The sequence below is a fragment of the Lathyrus oleraceus genome, chromosome 3 (genome assembly GCF_024323335.1).
Source record: "Lathyrus oleraceus cultivar Zhongwan6 chromosome 3, CAAS_Psat_ZW6_1.0, whole genome shotgun sequence".
NCBI classification, from domain to species: domain Eukaryota; kingdom Viridiplantae; phylum Streptophyta; class Magnoliopsida; order Fabales; family Fabaceae; genus Lathyrus; species Lathyrus oleraceus.
The window spans coordinates 205,455,388-205,461,661 of record NC_066581.1 but is presented as its reverse complement, the minus strand read 5'-3'; positions in this window follow the sequence as shown (position 1 = coordinate 205,461,661).

Genomic DNA, 6,274 nt, shown 5'->3' with positions numbered 1-6,274 from the left:
GAGTTATCCAAAATTTATAATTTTACTCCGGTTAGGATCTTTTTAATTATTACCTAATTCAAAAAAGATAAAGGTAATCACAAGTTTTTAGACCAATGACACATAATTTGATTTGTAACACAAAAAAAAGGATAAGGTTCAATGGGGTTACATACGGGTCCCCTAAGAGTTGTTCCATTATAAAAAAAAAAGTCTTTGCCATTAAAAAAAAATATATATATATATATATATATATATATATATATATATATATATATATATATATATATATATAATATATATATATAATATATATATATATATATAATATATTTAAAAAATGATATTTTGTTTCAACTAAAGAGGTTTTATTTTGAAAGGTTAAACATCCCGTCCAAAATATTAATAATTTGTAGAAAAAAATATCAAACAATTCTAGAGTCTACATTTACGGTCTGCATTCACAATAAATTTGAGTTTTCTTTAACTAATTAGGAACTGAAGCAAGATTATGAAACTTCACATTGAATTTTCTTTAATTAATTAGGAACTGAAGCAAGATTATACATATTTTGATGCTATCTACACAATAAAAAATACACCAACATATAAAAATCAAGCAAATAATAATAATACAATTTTTAGTAGCATCAAGATAAATGTAACTGTTGTCACAATTTAAAATCAGATAATGATACACAATATTGCTATCTTTCTTATTTTGCTCCTAAAATAACCTCTTTGAAGATTTCAGATGTTTGGAAGTTGAACCAATTCCATACATACTTCCACTCTTCATCATGAAACAAACCATCTTGTCTAATCTAATCAGAAACAACACTCAAACCAAAATCAGACACTTTTAAATTATCATTCTCATCAAGCAACATATTCTCCGGCTTAAGATCTCTATGATAAACACCTCTATCATGACAAAACCCAACTGCTGAAAATACTTTATAGCAACCTCTTCTTTCTCCGACTTAAGATCTCTATGACGAACGTGGTGAAGAATTGAGATCTCACATTTTATTTCATTTTATGCTGGCTCTCCAGATCCTTATTCACCAACTAAACATCAAATAAAAAAACATTTAGTTGAAACATTACAAATTTAAAGAATAAAACAAAACAAATCATACAAGGAGACTTAGTCCAATGTTTTTGGCTCTGTCATAAGGGGAATCGCCAACAGAAACCTTATGAGTGATGTGAAAAGATTTAGAACGAGTTCTAGAAACACCAAGAGATTTCGCAGGTGAAGAAGGTGCAGATTGGGATGGTCAAGAACTTGGAGGAGCATTCCATATGTATTGCAATATTGTCCAAAAAAAATTGCAAGTTGTTTTGTTGGGAAGAGCAGATTATGTTCCTGCAGAAATGGAAAAAATGGAGAGTGTTGTGGAGAAAGCTGAAAGAATCCAATGGAATGAAATTAGGGTTAAGTGTTTCACATGTTTAATAACAAATAATAATAAATTGGAAATAAACAAAACAAAAAGTCAGAGAAGATAACATATTGCCAAGTAGACTGCCACATATGCACAGTTTAACATTTTTTCTCAAAACTTAACGAAATTGATCAATTTGATTAACAGAACCGCCTTAAGAGACTATAATGTAATGTTTTTTAGCTAAGGGATCAAAGCAAAACAATAAATTAAGTTAAAGGAATAAAAGATGAATTAAGCCTATATAATAATAGTACAATGAATTAATCCCAAGCGCACACTTGTTGAAACCCAAGATTTACCAACATGATCCACCATATCATGCTACTCCCTTTCAAGGCACCCCTTGTCCCAAGGATTTCACTCGATCGGATCCGAATTGCACAATCTTGTCCAAAACCTTTAAACCCTAAAAGATCTTGAAGGAAAACCTCAACTCGGTTTTCTGATTTGAATCACTCAAAGTTCTCAATCCAATATTCTTTGTACAACAAACCTAATTGGACGTTATCAACCATAATCTATATGGAACCCAATCAAAAAATTATTATGTGTAGTTTGATTGTGTGCATGCATAGATGGAGTTGAAGATGATGAGAATGCTTTGAAATCATGGATTCATGTAGGTTTTACTCACTCTAGAAACCTTCTTAGAGAACGATGCATGTAAGTAGTATTTATATGCATGAGGATTGAAGGGAAAAAGGAATGCAAAAGGAATTGAAAGAATGCAAAAATTCAAGATTTAAGGTCTATAGGTCAACCTATCAGAGCCATGTGTCGACCTATACAGGTCAAGTGTCAACATGTTTGAAGCATAGGTCGACCTGTAAAGATCATGTGCTCCCTATAGGTCGACCTGACAAGGTGGCGCATGAGACAGATCTTTCAGGCTTTAATAATGCAGTGGGGATGTCGGCATATCCACTATATGTGTCGACCTATGCTGAAGAAAAATTTCTATAGTTCTACCTAAAGTTGTATGTGTCGAGCTATGTAGTGTTTTTCACATAAAAACTCATTTTTTGATGCATAAAAAATATTTTCTTGATGTATAAAAATATTTTCTTGATGTATGATTCATTTCTAAATCATTTCCAATCATGTTGACATGCTTCCTAATGCTAAAATATGCAATGCATACCTAGAATCAGTTGATACCATCCAATGTATAAAAACACTAAAGTTTCTCCTAGTTTTGATATAATTTTACATCATTCAAAAGATATTTAAACGGAAAGTTGCACTCACAATAGTTAGTTACAAGTGAAAACTATCATACTTTGTAACATTTCTTGATAACATATCAAATACTGACGCCAACAGATTGAAATTTAAAAATATTCAAAATGCTATGAAGAACATAATAGATGACTAACTATCAAAGAAATATATAATGTATTAGTGACAATCTATAAGATTTTAATAAAATTTAAAAATAACATGAGATTGTTATATTATACTGCTAAGTATTCATAACATTGACTCAAAATATGTAAAAGCAAGTAATTGATTAAAATGTGTATGAAATGAAATTAACAAAGAAAGAACGATCTTATGCTAAATATTATTGAAAAAGAATACAAGAATCTTTTATACATTCACATAAATACCTCATTCCATGTTTACAAAATCAGCAAGAGCTTCAGCGGTATGCGCGCCTTCAACATCGTACACGATATCGATACGTCAACAAAGATAATAATTTTTAAAAATAAATAAATTAAATGTAATCACACGTGTCATTATCCAAGACTGGTCCAATTAATTTGAAAACTCTATTCTAATTTTAAATTTTCTAAATTAAAAAATAAATATAATTTTAATAATTAAAAGTAATGTATAAAAACAAATTATATATTAACCAAATCAAGTAACGAAAAATTCAGAGTATTGTTTAAACTATAAACAAATCCATACAACTTAAATTTTCTAATTACTTAAAAAAATGTCTTTCTCGAAAGATTATTTTGAAGCAAATTCATCAATTAAATTTTTATATTTTAGTGTCTCCAAAAGATCATTAAACAATTAATAAATAAAATTACAAATAAAAAATGAAAAATAAAAAACTAATAATTATAAAATAAAAAGAATCAATAATTAGAAAATGTAAGAAAAAAAATTAAGTCTTCAATTTTATTTAATTTTTATAATTTTCTATTCATATTTAAATAGTTTAAACCATTAACATTTATCATGATAATTAAAAAAATATATGCAACACTAATTAGAAAAAGGATGTAACGGTAATTAAAAAAAATCAAAAGGATCAAATCCACAATCTTTACTATTATGTTCAAATTTGATCTACTTTCACTCCACATTTGATAAGTTCATATTTATTTTTTATTTTATAATTTATTTAATATAATATTAATTATATATTTTACTTATTTTAAAACAAAATAAAATCCTTTAATTTAGAAATCTGGAGTAAGGATCTTCTTACCCTTCTCAAAGTCGGCCCTATATATTAATTGTGAGTTGTTTGGTTATTACTCATGCATATGGATTTTTACTAATGTTATCTTTGTATATATGCAAATGAATCTTTGATAGTAATGCAAATTAATTACTTTTTACTAATGCAAGTTTATCCATTGTGTAATTTTTTATTAAAAATGAAGATTAAAAACAAAACAAAAAATGAAAATAAAAATAAAAGAGGACAAAATATTCATTTAAAAGGATGAGATGATTTAATGACATTTCCCCTCTTTTGACCTCTAAGTGTATCTATACCTCTTATCATATTTTGATTGATGATTTAATGGCCAACCAAATGAATGGTTTTAAAATAATGACAATACATGACGAGAATAAATGATCATATTGATGCAGATGAAAATAATTTGAGAAAGTAAAATATATATGCAAATTAAGTTGGACAAAATTGAAGAATGACAATCGATCATTAGAAGATGCAAACAATAAATTTTCTTTTGAAAATCTTATGACTTTCATAAACCCAAATGACGAGGTATATGTTTTAGCAGCGTAGATTGCATATATTATACGCGGTGGATCGATATAAATTTTTTTTTTGGTGTATCATATCTTATTGGTGTATCTTGAATTAATGTTGTTTCATGATTTTTCGTTGCATAAACTTGACATTAACCTAACATTATAAACTTGACATTAACATAAAATTAACTTGACTTAAACATAACATAAAACTAAAATAGCATATCATCATCACTGGTTTCATAATTTTTTAGAATTGATCTTGCAAGGTTCACATCCAACTCAATATGACCCTTAGTTTTCTAATGTTGAAATATACTCCACATTGTTTTTCCATTTTCCTCCGACTTAAACTCAAATTTCTTGAACCTTATCTTCATATCAACGTCAATCTTGAGAGAACAATTATCGATCTTAACCATTCTTTAATTTTTGCTATAATATAAGAGATTCTCAAATTTGAACTTCAGATTTATGAAAGTGTTGTTCTTAGTAACTCTAATTCAAATGGATGATTTATATTGATAAATTAAACAAATGGAAGGTAAAAGTATTGATTTTTTTTAATGATTTCCTAACAACACTTGAAACATATTAATACAAGATTCAAACTATTGTAGACCATACAAAATTGTTGATGTAATCTCAGCAATACAATCTCCATTCATTGAAAGTAACTAAATAAAAAAAAATTAAGCATAATTTTTCCTATCAAATTTTCTAGTGTGAAAAATACAGCTACTAAGTAAATTCATATCGGATTTCTAAAAAATCGATAAAGACACTTATCAAAAACATCATTTTACCTTAAATATTGGGTAGAATCCCAATCTTTTCGTCATTTAATGTGGTGGATTAATTCTAACATGAACAACAAAATGGAATGGAAGGTGGAGAGTGGGAAGATTTTTGGACTGTCGTGTGAGGGGTTGGAGAAACAAGATAACCCTTTTGATTTTGTCACTTTTCTTGTGCAAGACTACGAAAATGCAGTCAAGGTTACATAAAATAATTAGGCCAACCAAAGAAATGAGGTTGATTAGTTGAAAATCGTCAGCTTTATGGTGGGTTAAGCCGAATACAGATGGAAGCTTGCTTGGATGATGGGAGTGTTGGCTGTGGAAGTATCATAAGGATAGTAATGACAACTGAATAGAGGTGTGTAGTATGCTAGTGGCGTAGTTGTGGGGTGTATGAAGAACTAATTGTTGTTACGAGGCTTGGTGTGAGGACGATTGAGAATGTTGATTCAATCGAAGAATTAATTGTTAAGATTCTTTTTGTTGTTGGACATTAGACCTCTTTGAATTTAAAAAATATAATTTTTTGCTACTGATTTTTTTAGATTTTTACATATGTTTTGAAGAGATAAATTATAAGAGGATTGAAATTGATATTTTTTTTAAATGTATGGGACTGTCAGGTGCAAGGTGCGGTTCTGGTGTGGAGTGCTCGGTATAATCCTCCCATTTTTATTCTCATATCCTTACCAATTTTTAAATATCCAATAAAAATATATTCTAAATTTTTTTTCATAATAAAAAATGAAATTAATTACTCTATCCATAAGTTTTTAAAATAAAAATTAAATCCATAAAAAATTCAAAAAGCACAAAGATCTAATCATGATTAAATTAGCCCATGATGAAATGAAAAATAGAAAATTTACTATTCCCCCATTTAAAATAAATATACATGTATTTTTAACATATGATATAAATAATTCGGAATTTGCCACTTACAGAGTAAATCCTAACTTACAAAAGTTACCCCTCAAACATCCCAAATCCAAGCATTCAAAATATGATTCAAGGTTTTCCATCAACAACACAACAACATTAAGCGTGAAAATGAAACAAAGGAAACAAAAAAAC